Here is a 19,501-nt window from a genome sequence, read left to right as displayed (position 1 = left end):
TATCGAGCTCAATTAAATTGTGATTCATTCGGCATTTATGTTCATCATCTGCTCTAAACTGGACGCTGTAGTTATTTCTCATGCTCCCGTGCTCTGCCATATATACATTATCCGGGTGCAGATTATCCGTGCTTGAAAAATATTAATTAATTTATTAAAATTAATTAAATTTTGTTCTTATATGATAATGAACAAAATATATGATTGATGGCGACCGTAAACATGCGTGTTATTTGAAACAACAGATGTCACACAGAAGTGTTTTAAATGTATTTTACTATTGCGTCAATTCTTTCGGTCGCTTTTGATCATCGAAGAAGTAACAAGTGCGTGTATTCAGAGCAGATTTTTTCGAACATACGTATGTTTAATTACACTAAGCAACAAAAAATCACGTTTTTGAGTTACCAGAGCGGAAACTAACCAATATTTACTAAATTTGACTCAATAAATTCGAATATGATAATTATTTTTGTTGGTTAGTGGTCGTTTACGAGATATGAGCGTTTAAAAAATGCGCGATTTTTATAGTTTTTTGGCTTTTGCGGTCTTTAGCTCAAAATTTAGTATTGCTGTGCTCAAAGTGAGTATTGGAATCAATAGGCAGATATTTTTTAAATTGATTGTGATATTTCATTGCTTTAAAATACTTATAATTAATTGTCTAGCGAATTTTAAAAGTCAAAAATATATATTTTTTACGGATTTTTTCTCTGTGCTATTTTACGTTTATTTGGCCAGTTTTTTATTTTATCACGTTTATTTTGATTTGATTTTTAAATGCTTTTTATTATTACGAAATTATGTTCACAATATATCTTATATCTATTTTAATAGCTACTGATCTACTGATCATTTTCTATTTTACAATTTAATTTAATTTGGTTAGTTATCATAGTATTATATTATTCTAATGTTAATCTACAGCATAATAGGAAAAATAGCTCAAAAACATATTTACAATCCTTATAAATGTTCATAATACATCTAATACATAATATTAATTAAAGACTATCTAAAGTCGATGACCTAAAGCAGATTCTGTTTAGGTAATCTGTGTGTTATACCTGAAGGGTATAGAAATTTTGTTGTAATCACCGAGAGACTCTTCATAAGTGTGTTAGTATGGTTATTAGTGATTCTGTCATAGAATCTACTGTTTAGTTTGTTAGTAATGTCTGTAACAAACGGAATATTATATATGGCATGCAGTTTTTTCAGGTTAGTATATATGGGTGTATTATAAATTATTTTTAGGGATTTATTTTGTATTACTTGGAGCTTGGAAAGGTTAGTATTCGAGGCGTTATTCCATACAGGTGAACCATAGATTAATAATGGTAATATGAGCGCGCGATATAATTTTATTTTATTTTGAGTTGATAAAGAACTATGGCGATTAAATATTGGATATATTGAGGATATACCCCGCATCGCCTTGCATTTCGCTCTCTCAATGTGAGGTGCCCATCTCAGTCTTTTATCGAACGTTACTCCTAAATACTTTATTACTGACTGCCATTTCAGACTTTCTCCAGAGGGGATTTTCAGATCTGAGCTTGGCTTATTTTTTCTAACACTAAAGAATATGGCGTCTGTTTTGGTTTGATTAGTTTGAATTTTCCACTTAGTGAAGTGTTCAGTCATTGTTTTAATTGCAAATTCAAGATTTTTAAGAATAGTGTCTGGTTTTTTGCTACTTGTGAAGCAAGCGGTATCATCTGCATATAGGGCTATGTGACAGTTTTTTGTAAATCACGTTTATAAGGATTGGTTTTCTATCTCATTAGTTTTTTTTTTGTTGCTCAGTGTTATTATCAATTATAATACTTTGTGTGTGAAATTATTTTCGTTGTTATTAACTAGAAAATATTTCAGATTTACATACCTGTTACATACGAAATATATAAAATTTATATTTTTATTCTTTATGTACTTACTTAGAGTTGATAAGGTTTTGGTTAGAATTTGTAAACCGGAAGTAGTGTACAACAATATTTTAATTATTTTATTTAGACCTTTATAATTACCTTAATCTTTTTGATATTTATGTGTATAATACTGATAGTGGTTTTAAGTAATAAAAATAAATTCCGAACAAAATCCGACAACCGGAAGTAGAACTTTTGTCTTGTGCAAGTTTCCATACATTTGCGCTCAATTTGTATCGAAAATGCTGTCATAACTATTAGTATTTCATTATGCTGATCATATACATCTCCTTCCATTTTAAATAATTATATGTATGAATGTGTCTGTACGGTTCAATATAGAATTTTGTTTTGTGACTTTCTAATATTTCTCAAATACATAGATAAAGTCATGGGTTGGTCACATCCGAATTTTTTTTAATACATACTATGTCATTGTTGTTGCAATATGAAGATACTCCAAAAAAATAAATTGAAATATAATTATGATTAATGAACTAAATAATGAATTTGTCATACTGTACGTATTTAGATCCAACACATGGCCGACATCAAAGACATTTGAGACACTAATTAACAGGCATCCAGTCTTTTTCTTCAGCAATTAAGAGTTCGAATCCCGGAATTATTAGCACATGCAAAACACCCGCCATTAACTTGCGTTTTTTTCCCCTCGGCAAAGATTTGCCTACACTTCAAAGAAAGATCATTTAAACTTGACAGACGCTTTATCATCATCATTATAAACGTCCACTACTGGGCATAGACCTCCCAGAAACGCATCTATTCGTACAGAGCAAGACGCGTACTCGATATAATAATAATTTATTATTAAATTTTAACGAGTATACCTACTATACATCAGGCCAACGCATTCTAGGGATTAGATTAGGGGTTGAACAGATGCTTAAACCTTGTCAAAAATGGATGAAAAAAATGGTACAAAAACGTTCCCTTCGTTCCGATACACTGCACATGTGTTTCGATGAGTCGAAAATGGGCTCAGATGTGCTCCCATTGATTTTTTTCGTATTTATTCGTTCCCAAAAATTCGGGGACCCCATGCCGGGTCGATAAATCATTTTTCGGGTTTCTCCCTTATGTTGCGGCCGGGGTGTTTAACTTGAAATCCAATATATCCAGTATATAGTTGTGGAATATTATGTAAATTTACGCCGGGCAAATATTTGAAGTTTCCACCGGCTACGTTCGTATATGGATGCATATGTTTGGATTTCGGAATGGAATGTTCAAATCAAATAAATTTTATTTTTTGCGTTTTTTTTTCTTGTTTTGTTTGTGTGTGTGTGTGGTATGAAAAATGTAGTCGACGGGAGAAATGGAATTACAATTTGAATCACGTATAACGATGAGCCCCAGTTTACCCCAGTGGTGACCAACTTTTGTCATGTCACGTACACTTGTAAATCCCGCGAAGATAGGCTCCTCTCTCCTCCAAGGTGCTTGCCCTTGCTGGGACCCTCCTTACCTTCAGGTGTTTTCAACCGATGGATTTGATTTTTGAATAAATGTTTTGTTTGTACTGAAACTCGTGCGAATGTATGTACGTTTATTCAGTGTTTTTAACAATTTTTAATGAATATTAATTAACCCTCCCTCACCGAAGTGGGGTATGCAAGTGCCCCAATTTTTACGTTTATCTTAATAACTATGTGTTTTTCAAAGCTATACACCCCTTTTTTTTGTTTTCCTAGAATGAACTACAAGAAATTTATTTTAATAGATTTTTTATGATTTAGAAAAGGGGTTCAATTTCTACGTTCCAAAGTATGATTTAAAGGCGGTAGCGATAAGTCATGTTTTTGACTGTTCGCTTGCATATTCTTGTTGATTGATGAATCAATGCGAGAGAAAGAGACAGTTATATTTTCGTAAGCTATTGTTTTCGTCGCTTTTGGCGCGTGGCTATTGAGTCATGCAGTCGCCTGTTGGCCGTACCTATGTGCTTTTGCATGTTGATGATTGTCGTTATTTTTTAATTCAAAAATAGTCAAAAACATGCTACAGGATTAAAACTTATTTATGTTGATGTATAAAATAATTAATAAGATATATATTGAACCCTTTTGTATTGAGGAAATCTGTATTTTGATTAAAAAATACTGGGGTCTTACTCGACCCCGGTTCGGAACAATCGTTCGATCTTAACACTCCGTTCTTCAAAGGTTAATTAACCCATGATTAAAATTTTACATACATAATTATGAAATTATGGTTTTCATTTTAGTAGATCATTCTACTTGAGATTTATCGTATTTGAGATTAAATGTTTAAAATTTTTATTTATTTATATTTAAATAGATATATACCAGGAAGGCCTAGCAGGTAGACCCAAATCCGCCTTCCTAGACAATTAATTTCAAACATTGCAGCATTTTTATTACATAAATCGTCATCTATTGATTTATACTTTTACATATATTTTTACATATTGCACATAAATCAAATTGAGATATTTGTGACATAGCGGGTGGGATGATTTTTGCCAATCGAAGGAACCATTTCAACAATGAAATCAGATTAATTGGAAAACCATGATAAGAAATGATCGACTTTGAGTCATGAATATCCAAGTCTGACCAGCAGTATTAAAGATATGCACGGAATCGAGCCCGGTAACCTCTCGGTGCTAAACATAAACGCAAACCTGGCGTATTCAATTTTCTTGAAAGTAATGATTTCAGAGGATTCAGAAAATCATTTAAATGAGCCTATTTATTGAGATAATTCAATACATCCAATACAACTTTGGACGAATTTCTATCGTATTTATTAAGATATTTCAGTACAACATTAGTTCTATAAAAATTAATAAATTTAATACAGTTTGTTTGTGCCATAACGACGCAAATTTCATCACATTGTCTAAATTTAATCATTTAAATTAATATTTAATCATATTAAATAGATCCCCATTTGTCATAGGTACTATTTTAATATGTGAAACAATTTATTTTGTTTTTAAAAACATAAACATATTTTTTATTATTTCATTCAATCAATCCTGCACACTCGTTTAACATATTGTTCCAATGCAACGAGTGTGCTATACAGATTAAGAATTATTAATTAATTATTTATACAGGTATATAAACTCATTTATTATAAATGGTCAAACAGACACAGAAATCAGTGAAAATCGAGATGCTGAATAACTTAAAATTTTGCTAAAGGGATGGGACAGGGTTGCTAATTTATCTGATCATTGTTGAAACGGTTTCCTGAAAATTGGTATTAGATCATTTCCTGTTGTCACAAAATCGTAAATATAATTTGTAAAAATTATGCACAGTAATCTGAAATCTATAGATATCTCTATAGACATATCTATAATTTCGTGTTTATTAAATGTATAAAAATTTTAATATTAACTGTACACAAAAAATCTAAAAATAATAATCATAGATGTCTCTATGATTATTATTTCTGTACTGATTTATTGTTATATGCTATGTATTCTGATTGTATATGTATTATTGTATTTATGACCGTTATCGTACACTCGTCGCATTGGAGCGATCTGTAATGACAAGTGTATATTGATTGTAACAATAAAATAAAACATCTAAGGTCTTGCCAGCAGCATATAGAATAGAACCCGTGACCGCATAATTGAAAGCAATACGTGCTATGCTATATATATTCTACTCTTCGTTTAATAACATTCCTACCGGCTTCATACATTATTTTTTTGCTTTCGTTTAGATCTATATTACATATATTGATTTTTTTTTCAATTCCTGAATGTCCTTTTATCGCCATCTTACATCTTTTTTATTTTAATTTAACACTGCTTTCTGTTATAAAAGGGCTAAATTGGCTGATTTTATTTAATTATGCAACGTAACTACTGTTCAATTTTTAAGATTACATCATCACTGAGTTAAAAAAATAAAATAAACAAAATCATACTTACCTGCAGAATTTGTATATTGCCGCTACGTAGAACGTTGGTTGCTTATGAAAGCTTTTTTCATCATATTCTATTTAGCGTTAATTAACTCTTAAACAAAGCGAATCGTTGCTTCTTTTTTTTCGTTATTCTGTTTGCTCTTCTAAATTGCTTTCGTAATTAGAAAATAAAAATCGGTCGCTCGCGTACCTTTTTTTTATTTCATTTTATTATTTACGTCGATTTTTTTCTCCTTCACTTCTTATACGTTTATGGATTTTTTCTTTCGGTATTTTCGTATGGTTTACGACCCACCATTTGAGAGAATCACAAGCTGCCAACCTCTCTCACGTCTCTCGCAGCCTCCCATAAATACTTCGCGGTCCGCCACTGGAGGGTTCCGGGGACCATCTCGGATGGCCTCCTTTATCACTGTTTACCTTAAGTAAAAAATGTGATAAAAATCTTACGATTCACAGAAAACGACCACTTGCCACTGTTTTATTTTCCCTTCATCCGCGTATACGTACGAAATATTAAAACAAAACCCGCATTTTCTTCGAGTATTCAACATGCAACCGATGCAATTGATTCCACGGCAATCTATCTGAATTGCCATAGATTTGAATAAACGGTTTGACATTTCGTGATCGTTTCAAGTGAAAACGACACAACTGGATCTATGTATGTAGTTGTTTATTTGTTTGTACATACATACAAACATAAATGTGACGCTTAAGGCTACTTTGTACCGTCTTCGATAGTTCAGTTTAAAGTTTAGATGCACTTTAGTTTACTAGAATGTGAACCGTTAAAATGAAACAGTTTTTAAGAACATCTGTCCATTACTTAACGGAATAGATACGCCACTGAAAAGTAGTCTATAAATCAATTCAAATAAACCTTTTACCGTTACTTTAATATATCCCTCTAAAACATGTAACGCTGATTTTTAACAGCTATTCGGCTTAATGATGAAACCATATAAGAAATATGTAAATACAAAAGAATTACGCATTGAAAATTACGCAATTAATTCTCAATGTGTAGTTTACTGTGTGGATCTACAATTTATATTAACTGAAATTCAATTCAAAATGAGTTGAATAAATGTGAAAGCGATATAGTACGTATATAGCTTTGTATAAATTTTTATTTTAAATATATTATGTACGTAGTATAGCACGAACATAGTATAGATGAAGTTTTATGAAAATTCTAAATCGATATTTTGACTGATTAGAACCCAGAATCGATCAATGATCATGCTTTACCAAGTTATATGTAAAATTTGGGTGAATACCCGTCAACCGGAAGTGACAGTTTACTCTTGTTCGTTTTTTCTTCCACTATTTTTTTCAAACATGTGTGCTCTTCACGAAACAATTCAACTATAATTCTTGTATCAATTTTATTAAAATAAAATAAAAATCATCAAATTTATAAACCGGTAGTGGGATTTTTTCGTCTTAGAAAAGTCAAAAATGTTGTGACCACACGATTTTTTCCATACCGCTGAACGAATAAAGCTGAATTATTTATGTACTTTTATTTATATTTGTATTATTTAGAGTTGATGAGGTTTTGGTTAGACTTCGTAAACCGGAAACATTAATTTCTTAATACAATATTTCATTGTTTCATTTTGACCTTTTTAATTATTTCTATCTTCTTGATATTTAATTTTTATAATATATATACATATATAGAAATCTTAAGTTATAAAAAAAATTGAACTAAATCCGACAGCCGGAAGTAGAACATTTGTCTTGTGTAAGTTTTCCTACATTTGCGCTCAATTTGTATCGAAAATGCTTTCATGCTCGATATTTGTGAACGTGTATGTATGTTTGATTATCGAATTTTTTTTTTTATATTTCTTATATACCTCAAATACATAGATAATGTCATGGGTTGTTCATATCTGGATTTTTTTCTTAATTGTTTTAGGCTTTTTTTTAACGACGGCGTATTTTACTAATGAAATTTGATTATATAATTATTATTTTGAATAAAAATACCAATAATTTTATTTTACTACCGCCATCTATATATAAAACAAAAGACTACATAGACGTCACCCAGATTTAAAGTTTTCAAACTTCAAACGCGTCTTAAACGATATTTTATCTCTATCGTAATGGCGAAAGATCCATTTACTTGGGCGAACAATGCCACTGAACATTTAGGGCAATTAACGTCAGGCACTATCTCGAGGCACAAATTTCAAACGTATTATATTTTGGCACCATCGTAATATCGGAGGATCCATTTACTTATATTGATGATCACAATGAGCAATATGGCAAAGTATGAAAACGATCGGATAAGAGGCAAATTTTTTCCTGAATTTTAATCTTAAGTGAAACGTAAATGAGGTTTATAAAAAGTAGTACACGTTGAAATTAAATTTGTTATTTATTATGTCGGTCACATCCGATTTTTTTTTTATCTACAGATGAGTACTGACATTTTCGAATACTACATACATATATAGTTCGTTTGAAGTGACGCTTTATAAAGCCAAGCAGTAGCTTCACAAAATGAACTGGACGTTTCGATGATTTATTATGCATGCGAAGACAAAACGATCGGTACATACGACGACTAAAAAGGAAATCTTCATTGTTGAAAGAGTCCACAGACACACACACACTCTCAAAGAGATCCTTCACATAAGGGAGAGGAAGGAGAGAAGGGACCGATTAAAATATTCAAATTGCATCTTTCCACCTCGAGGGACAGTTTGTAGATTGTAATTTAACAGTGTGATAAACACGGATGTGATGATACACGACGACGGGGCACGTACGTTGTATATTTATTTATATCGATACAAAGCGAGCCCAGGATAATTGCAGTATTTCAATTATATTTTTTGTCATGTGCATTTATCCGAAGGTGCATTCAGCCCGTTTCGAGTGGAGTGCTTGCGATCGTACTTGCTTATTCACGAGGCAAATCAAAATAAACATGGCGACTCTATTGAATGGCGATGCACAGTTAGTGCATTGCCGTGTCTGCGGCTCTCAAACGTCTACTTCTTGTGGGTTTTGTTCGTTCTATAAAAAGGGAGATGTCTTTATATATGTATGTGTGTAATGTGACGTGCAGTTTCAGATCGGTCTTGCTTTTAAATGCAATTGAAACTCGGCGAGGTGTCGATTTGTTGTAGCTTTTTCATGAAATGTGGCTTTTAAGTGCTTGTGAAGCTCGATGAATTTTTCAGTGTATAGTTATTTATAACGGGTGGTCTAATCAGTGCCGGTTTTAGGGGGGGACTGGGTCAGGTCACAGATAGAAATGGCCAAAAATGGGAATTTTAAACGAATGGAAAAAAACCCGAGAAAGAACCGGAAACTTTGGGAAAAATTGGAGTTTTTTTTTTTACATAAAACTGTATTTTTTTAAATTGAGAATGACCAAAATAATACAACATATTTTAGTACATAGGTAATAATTAAAGGAAGGTCACATTAATTTAAACATAGCCAGCAGTATGGCTTAACGGTAGCGTGTATGTTTAACACCAAGTAATCAGTGGGTTTGATCCGCTATACTGCTGGTTAGATTTGGGGGTATTTGTGACTCCAAATCGATCATTTCTTATCAGAGTTTGCCAATTTTATCAGATCATTGTTGAAACGGTTCCTCCAAATGGGCAAAAAATCATCTTTCCTGTTGTCACAAATCTTCTGTATTTATTGTGTGTATAATTTGTGAAAATTATGTACAAAATCTAAATCTATAGATGTCTCAATGGATTAATTCTGAATTAATTATTATTATTTCGTGTTCTTCAGCTTCTGGAAATACAGTGATTTATGTAATAATAAAATGCTGCATTGTTTGTAATTGATTGTCCAGGAAGGCGCATTAAGGTATTCCTGTCAAGCCTCTCTGGTATATATCTATGTAAAAATAACAATAAAAAATAAGAATTTTTATAAAACTATTTGGATGTCAAATATAATATTTATGCATACAATACATTTAATATAATACAAAATCCTCTTTAAAATTGAAAATATTATGTATTTATATTTCAACGATAGATAAAGGACAGTTTGATGCGTATATTGCTTTATAAGGTTGATGACATTCAGAATCAGTAATATTGTCAAAATATGATTCTATTTGCCTACGTCTCATGGTAAACGTGCAGTAGATGCAATGTATGAAGATTCAGAAGTAGTGGGCTGATCTATTGCATCTACACAAGTCAATAATATCGATATCGATTAAAATTGATGTCTCAACTACGTGATTTTTTTTAATATTTAGCGCACTTGGAAAGGTTAATTTCGTATCACAATATCTGCATACAGCTGCAAACTTCTTACTTGTTCCGGCTTCTTGCTGAATTCTTTTAAAGTGGAATACCAAGGCATTTAGGACGGAGCACTGGCAGTGCGTGAATCTCTTTAATCATCCAATAGATGCTGTGAAGCGACTTTGGCCTTTTATTTGGATCCTCCACCCACCCCTACGCAACAGTATTTATACGTTGTTTGTAATATCTGATAATGTCAGGTATTGTTTCGATTTACATGTGTATGTAATTAGCCAGGAAAGCGCATTGAGATTTACCTGTCAGGCCTTCCAGGTATAATAATATAAATAAAATAAAGTATCGCATGCGTCAATGGCATTGACTCAATGCGAGTATCAAAAAAATGTGTCGATCGAAAATCTGATTTATTTTATTTATATATAATTTTAGCTATTAGCTAATTTAAAAAATACATCTTAATAACCTAACTCTAAAATTTTATATTTAACTTATGTACTGTCTCTCACAGAGGTGTCTCCTCGCACCTCGCAAGAATGCATCCATGATCTTAGAAGACCTGATGCACTCAGGGAGGGTTTCATACACGAGCACACCCATGTGAAAAACACCCCCAGCCGTCCTATTTTTATTATTACATACCTCCTTTGCATTTCACATGGTTTTCGTGTTAGTGGTAATTTTTATATCTCTTATCTCTTATCCGATCGTTTTCATACTTTGCCATATTGCTCATTTTGGTCATCAATACACGTTAATGTATCGTCTGCCATTACGTTGGAGATAAAATATCGTATACAATGCGTATCAAATATCCACAATTTCGGATACGGTGACGTCTATGACGGTGACGGCAAGCTACTATAATCTATCTTCAACCTTTTTAGCCGTAATATGGCCATATAATATTTCAATTGTTTAAACGCCTATAATTCACTCTATATTTAATAAAATTTGCTCTATAGGTTCTCGTTATCTCTAATATTTAAATATTTATAGTTTTAACTCACATGTGTATATATAAATTTCAAATTTGGCGCCTAGCTTCATGTAATGTAATACACGATATATATTGATTTTTGGCCAAATATGTCAGATCTGACATTTCACCGTATATGTCTTCAGTGAGTTTTATCTGCGAGATAAGTATTCAATAAGAAGTTATGTTGTATCTAATTGTTAATATGATTTACAATAAGCTTACATACATTTAGTTGTTTACAATAAGCTTTTTCTTACTCTACTTACAACTAATTTGTCCTTATTTCTAGTATAAAAACTATGTATAAAAGTACTTGGGTAATATGATCTTATGATCTAACTTATAAACAAAAGACAATGTACTAAGATTTAAACTAGTTCTATAACTCATCCATTCCGATTCATCTAAACATACTTCTAATACTTTTTAATCTACCCATATTCAAAATACCTCTCATAGCTCTATTTTGTAATTTTTGTATTTTCCCTAAATCTTGGCCATTAAACAAGTTAAGCACAGTGGCACAATAAACCGGTTACACGACAATTGGTGCAAGTCCAAAAGGTTCAACGGCAAAATGTACCCGAAAATTAGTACACTGACAAAATGTACCCGCGACAAAATGTTCACGCGACAAAATGTACCCGCGACAAAATGTTCACGCGATAAAATGTCCACGGAAATAATGTTCAAGCGACAAAATGTTCAAAAATTCTAAATTTTTAAAGTTAATTATAAATTATTATTATTTTTCAATTTAAATAAGTAAATATCGGATACGGTTGAGAACACCTATAATTTACACTAATTTAATAACGCCCGCAATTTATACGATAAAAAGTAAATTATTCATTTGAAATAAAGAAAATTTTGGAGACGGTTGAGAAGCCCTGCCATATAAACTAATTCAATGCAGTTCATACGCTTAGAAAGTTTTTTTTTATTTCAATTTAAATAAGTAAATATTGGATACGGCTAAAAACCCCTAACATTTAAACTAATTCAATGATATTCAATGAGTCACAATGACATTCGCTTAAAATGTAATTGTTCAATTTAAATAAGAATATGTTGGTGCGGTTGAGAACACCTGTAATGTATACTAATTTAATAACATCCGCGATCTATACGATAAAAAGTACCATATACATCGATAAATATAATACAATAAAAAGTTACTTTTTCCATTAAAATAGGAAAATTTAGGATTTTTGAACATTTTGTCGCTTGAGCATTATTTTCGTGGACATTTTGTCGCGTGAACATTTTGTCGCGGGTACATTTCGTCAGTGCACTAATTTTCGGGTACATTTTGTCGTTGAACCTTTTGGACTTGCACCAATTGTCGCGTCCCCCAATAAACCATGTGTGGCAAGACAATTGTATTATAAACTAAAATTTTACTTTTTTTACTTAAAACATTTCTTAACCTACATAATATACCAATTTTTCTAGTGCTTCTTAAAATTCAGTACCGAGTCTATGTGGATTACTAGATATTTTATATTTATAAAAGTGAAAAAAATGATTGATATACATCTTTTTCAATTTTCCCAAAATTTCCATCGCCCAAAGTTCCCATGGAAAAAAACCCGGTTTATTCTCGGGAATAAGCCGGGCTTTTTTCAAAGCCAACTATACCCGTCTGGATGTATCGAAGCCGGCGTTTAATCTCGTAAAGTTTAAATTGAATCGCCACACGTACAAATTTAATTTGGCGAGCGTGCTCTATCCGATCGGTGTGGCGTGTATTTGCGTTTTATTGTAACACTTCGGGTGCTAATGATGAGGTGCCACCCCCTACCCCTCTCTCCCCAAATCGGCCACAAAATGTAGTCGGTCACGCGACAGACGGACAAACCGACGTGATAAATAATTCGGATCACGCAACACGCCCTGACCTAGCCCGATACACCTCTGCGTCCTGTCCTGTCCTGCCTTTCGTGTGTTTTCACTTTCGCAGATTTTTTTCCCATTTATCCTTTGGGGAGAAGCTCTGGATCGTTTAGTATTCTGGCGGCGTGTTTTTTGAAAATATGGGCGGCAAAAATGTGGTTTTTCTGACAGTCTTCGGCTGGCAGATGCATTAACCAATGTGCATGAGAAATTGCGTCGGCCAAATTCAATGAGCACGTGAGTGCGAATTTAGGGCGCAATCAGACAGCCTTGAATGTGGGACGTGGTTTTTTTTTAGATAGTTTAAACATATAAGTAGAATGAATGACTGGTTGTGTGAAAATAAATTAAAGCTGAATGTGAATAAAACAAAAATGATGTGGTTGAATGGTAAAAATAATAAATTAAATCAGCTGATAACTAAAAATAATTGTATGTGAGCTTATTGTAAAAAACTAAATGTATGTAAGCTTATTGTAAATCATATTAACAATCAGATACAACATAACTTCTTATTGAATACTTATCTCGCAGATAAAACTCCGTAAAGAGATATACTTTAAGCCGTGAAATGTCAGATTTGACACATTTGGGCATAAATCAATATATATCGTGTATTACCCTACAAGAAGCTACACGCCAAATTTGAAATTTATAAATATAAATGCCAGCAGTTTGGCTTAGTGATAGCGTATATATTTAGCATCACTGAGGTCATAGGTTCGTGTCCTCGCCACTGCTGGTTAGATTTGGGGGTTTTGTGACTCCAAATCGATCGTTTCTCTATCAGAGTTTGCCAATTTTATCTGATCATTGCTGAAACGGTTCCTGAAAATTGGTATTAAAAAATCTAATCCTGTTGTCACAAAAATCTGCCTGTGTATAATTTGTATTAATTATACACAGTAATCTGAAATCCATAGATGTCACTATGATTATTATTTCTGATTAATTGTTATATTCTATATTCTATATATTCTGATTGTATATGTATGTATTACTGTATTTCTGATTTCTGATTGTTTATGTATTTCATTAACGTATGTACACCCGTCGCATTGGAGCAAATCTGTAATGGCGAGTGTGTATTGATTTGTGACAATAAATAAAATAAAATATATACATATGAGAGTTAAAACTATAAATATTTATATATTAGACATAACGAGAACCAATAGAGCAAATTTTATAAAATATAGAGTGAATTATAGGCGTTTAAACAATTAAAATCTTATAAGGCCATATCAAGGCGAACAGGTTGGAAGACACGGGACGAACGCTTATTAAACGTCAGGAAGGTTTACGGGCCCCGTTTTTAAAACGCGTTGTATACGATATTTTATCTCCAACGTAATGGCAGACGATACATTAACGTGTATTGATGACCAAAATGAGCAATACGGCAAAGTATGAAAACGATCGGATAAGAGATAAAAATGACCACTGACACGAAAGCCATGTGAAACGTAAAACGTATATGTAAAAATACATATATTGATGAAATTAGAATTGATGATAATTTAATTGAAAAAGTTGAAAATATAAAATATCTAGGAATATACATATACTCAGGACTAAATTTTAAGATGCACGCTGACTATATAATAAAAAAATGGCTAGAAAAGTTGGTATATTATGTATGTAGATTAAGTAAAAAAAGTAAAATTTTAGTTTATAGTTCAATTGTCTTGCCACATGTGGTTTATTATGCAATTGTGCTTAATTTGTTTAGTGGCCAAGATTTAGAAAAAATGCAAAAAATACAGAATAAAGCTATGAGACGTACATATTTTGAATGTGAGTAGATTTAAGAGTATTGGAAGTATATTAGATAAATTGGGATGGATGAGTATTATGGTGCGTACGCACCAAGCCAACGAACGGCCCACAGGCCAACTTTTAAAACCAGTAACGTACAAAATATCGAAATAAAAATTAAATTAAAAATCAAAATTAAGCTTAAGAGCGAGATTGAGCTAAAATTAGATCATCGTTGATATTTTGAATTACAACAATGAATAATAACAAGATCTTTTTTCTCTCGTAATTTCTCTAGTTGTAAATGCGTATCGTCGTAATTCAAAACATTGTTGTAATCGCTCTTTACTCTTAAGCTTAATTTTGATATTTAATTTCAATTTTTTAATTCAATTTTTATTTCGATATTTTGTACGCTACTGGTTTTAAAAGTTGGCCTGTGGACTATTCGTTGGCTTGGTGCGTACGCACCATTAGAATTAATCTAAATATTAGTACATTGTCTTTTGTTTATAAGTTACATAGATCATAAGTTATTGCCTAAGTACTTTGATGATTATATAATAATTAATAAGGAATAGAGATAATAGTTTTTATACTACGAGTTTTTATACTAGAAATAAGGAAAAATTAGTTGTAAGTAGAGTAAGAAAAAATAAGACAGCTGGGGGTGTTTTTCACAGGGGTGTGCTCATGTATAATGTCCTCTCTGAGTGCATCAGGTCTGCTAAGACCATGGATGCATTCTTGCGAGGTGCAAAGAGACACCTCTGTGAGGGACAGTACATATAAGTTAATTATAAATTTTAGAGTTAAGTAATTTTAAGATATATTTTTAAATTAGCTTGATAGCTAATATAATATATAAATAAATAAAATATAAAAAAATGTGAAGTTCATGGCACGCGTGCATGGGATAGTCCTTTCAAAACGACACATTCGACCTATGTCATTGAAATTGTATGGTAGTATTTATCCTTGCTTGAAAGTGATCTGTACCAAAACGACCCCTTGGACCATTTTCGGTAAAATTGTATCCTTGCTTGACAGTGATCGATAACGGTGTATCCCATATTTGAAGAAATGCAGGAGACCACCCACGGCGAGGAGCAATGCACGCGGTGTACCGTTCATCGTTGTGTGTTTTCACCCTTAGGGCGAAATCACACAGCGGTGAATGTGAGACGTAGGTTTTTTATAGGTAGTTTTAACATATAGAAAAAATGTAACGTTCATGGCACGCGTGCATGGGATACTCCTTTCAAAACGACACATTCGACCTATATCATTGAAATTGTATGGTAGTACCTATATTTATCCTTGCTTGGCAGTGACCTATACCGAACGGCCAGACTTCGGATTTTGACTCCAGATCGATCGTTTCCTTTCAGAATTTACCAATTTTTCTCATTTTCATTGAAACGGTTCCTGTAAATTGGCATCTCTCTTGCAAATCTCAAGTTATTCAGCGAGTTGAGGTTCGCCAATTTCTGCAATAAAATGCTTCAACACTGTATCCATAGATGTTAATGTGGATGATGTTTGTATGAGTGTACATGTTCGATTGAAATATAAAATATACATATATCTTTACATCTATATTATAAAATGTGTTAATAAATATATATACAGCTGGTCATGGCACTATGCCATAACCAGCAGCATAGACTAGTGGTTAGATTATAATGCTTTCAAACAAAGTGGTCACCGGTTCAATCCCACCGGTTGCTTGGCACTCGTTCAAAGTTTCTCTGAATTTGCGCTGCTGTATAGTATGATCAGAAGTAGCATTTTCCGTGCACTTCTGTGCACGGGACCTCAGATATGGCAATTTATTCTGTGTTCTGAGACCACAGATATGGCAATTTATTTAGTGATAAGTTTTTTTTATTTAGTGCTATGGTAATTATCATAGCAATCAATGCTACGAGCGATTTACCAAGCTTTTTAGGGTGTTTATGACAATGATTGTTTAATCATAAATTTTTTTTGAAAATAATCATCGATTTATTGATGAAATATCGTTGCAGAGGTTTATTTTTGTAATTTTAAATGATACTGTATATATTTAATTGACATATAAATCTGTCAAATATAATTAACTAGTGTTTTTACCCAGCTTCGCTCGGTGTTTGTTATATAAACCGCTTAAACATGGCCCAATCTAATAATAAACATTTGATTAAATTTATTTGAATAGTTTTATTTTATTTAAATTTATTTGAATAGTTTTATTTTATTTAAATTTATTTGAATATTCATTTGTTCGATGACGTCACGGATCTACGAACCAAACAAACATATGTACATACAAAGTCTCTTTCGAAATTATATATTAGATGAATCACAGTTGTTTCTTTGCATATTTTATTTAATATTTTTATTTTGTTTCAGATCGTCTATCAATGATTGAAAAGTGATCAAAAATACGAGAAAGAATGTGATCAAAATCTAATAATCGATGCCTAGTCTGAGTGTCGAATACAGCAAGTGGAAAGTTGCCATGCATTTATCAACACTCCTGTTTTGGATCAGTCTTGTTATTGCCGTCGGATCCGAATCCAGCAACAATGAAGGTACATTATACATATATGCAATTCATGATTATTATTTAAATTTGACAATGAAATGGAAGCGGTTTAATAAACAATTAGTGGCAGATTTCAAACGTTAAGATTAATAACATCATGGCGGCGAAAACGGGTCCCGACAATGAAGGGAAGCAAAGTCTCTGATTATTTATTCAGTCGAGATGGTATGGTAGGGTCCGTTCATAAATAAATAAATAAAACAAAACGAGTTTTGTGTTTAGGCGAGGAGTTTCTGGTGTGCAGAGCACGTGGGGTCTTTTGTGGTGAGAAGAGTGAGATGTTTCTACGAGACGTCAAGACCAATCTTGAGGCTTTTTGATGTTGGCATCCTCACCGAAAACAAAAAGAATGGTCATAATATTATTATTATGGCTTGATTGAATTCACATTCATATTAGTTTGGGTCTTTTATGGGGCTCGAAACGCAGGGCTCTTAATATTTCACTCTGCAGAAATGAAATTATATATTTTTTTATCAATATTCATATTAATTTGTTTCAATCGTTAGGATGATTTCATGTAAAATTACATACATACATTTTTCGAATAGCTTTGGAATCATCAGGCCGACTAATTACAAGGTGCAACAAAAAATCACGTTTTTTACTTACCGGAGCTGAAACTTATCAATCTTTACTAAGTTGAGCTCACTGAATTTGAATATGATTTTTGTTGGTTTGATCTCGTTTCAGAGATATGAGTGTTTAAAGAATGTGCAATTTTTACAGATTTTTGGCTGTTGCAGTCTTAAATTTAAAATCTAGTACTGCCGTACCAAAATTGAGTCTTGGAATCAATAGTCAGATGTTTTTTTCTATTGATTTAAATTTATTGCTCCTTCATAATATGTATAATTAATTATCCAGCGAATTTTCAAAGTCAAAAATATATTTTTTTCGTAATATCATTAACTAATTTCGCCAAATATTCGCCCAATAATCAAAAATCAATAGAAAAATACGTGTTTTAAAGGAACACAAAATTAAAATCAATAGAAAAAACGTCTGTCTACTGATTTTAATACTTACTTTTGGGACCGCAATATCAGATTTTGAAATTGCACATTTTTTTTAAACGCTCATATCTATTAAACGAGCGCAAGTCAACAAAAATCATTGTCATATTCGAATTTAGTGGGTGAAACTTAATAAGGATTGATAAGTTACTGCTCCGGTATTTTTTTTTGTTGCTCATTGTTATCATTGTTGAAAAGCATTATTATTGCTTTCAAATCTTAATGTCAGATTTCATCATCGTCATCATCTACGACCATTCATCACCCACTACTGGATGAACGCTTCTCCAACACGCTTCCATTCTTCTCCGTTTTGAGCAACTTTCATCCATCTCATCCCACATATTTTTGTCATTTCATCCACCCATCTCCCTTATGGCCTTTCTTGCATTCTCTCAGACACCATTCAAGCATTTATTTCGCCTGTCTTTCACCCGTTAATTTATTGCCATTTTGGTCTGAGTGGCCACGGGTTCGAGTCCCACTAGAATCTCGCTGCAGGCCAAACCTTGGTTTGTGACTCTAAGTCGGTTGTTTCTTATCAGTGTTTGTCAATTTTTCTGATTTTCATTGAAACGGTTCTGCAAAATTAGCATCTTCCTATTTCTCTTGCTAATCTCAAGTTATTCAGCTTTTTGAAGTTCGCCAATTTGATTATAAAATGCTGCAAAAATATCACCATACGTCACTGTGGATGTTTGCATGAATTCGCATTGTATAAAATGCTTATATATACATACATATATTGATTGTATTGTATCTGTATAAGCACACCCGTCCCTTTGGAGCGATCTGTAAAGGCGAATGTTCATGTTCTATGATATAAAATAAAAATAATAAAATAAATTGATCACAGATATTTTTCTTTAAGCAATGAAGCATTTTGGATTTGAAAACGGTGTTCATTCGCCCAAATGCACATCTTAATTTCATCTTTACTACTGGGCATATCAATGATTTGGTCTAGATTATTATTATCTATAAATTATCTAAAATCAAATATTTATAGCGAGTTAAAAAGCAACATACATATGTACATTTAGCGATCTAAATTGTTGTTTGCATGCAAGTGAGATATATATTTAAGGTTGTCAGGCGTCCCGATTAATCGGGATTGTCACCAG

This window comes from Arctopsyche grandis, chromosome 1, assembly GCF_051622035.1.
Source record: "Arctopsyche grandis isolate Sample6627 chromosome 1, ASM5162203v2, whole genome shotgun sequence".
In the NCBI taxonomy this organism is placed as follows: Eukaryota; Metazoa; Arthropoda; class Insecta; order Trichoptera; family Hydropsychidae; genus Arctopsyche; species Arctopsyche grandis.
This window is presented reverse-complemented; position numbering follows the sequence as displayed.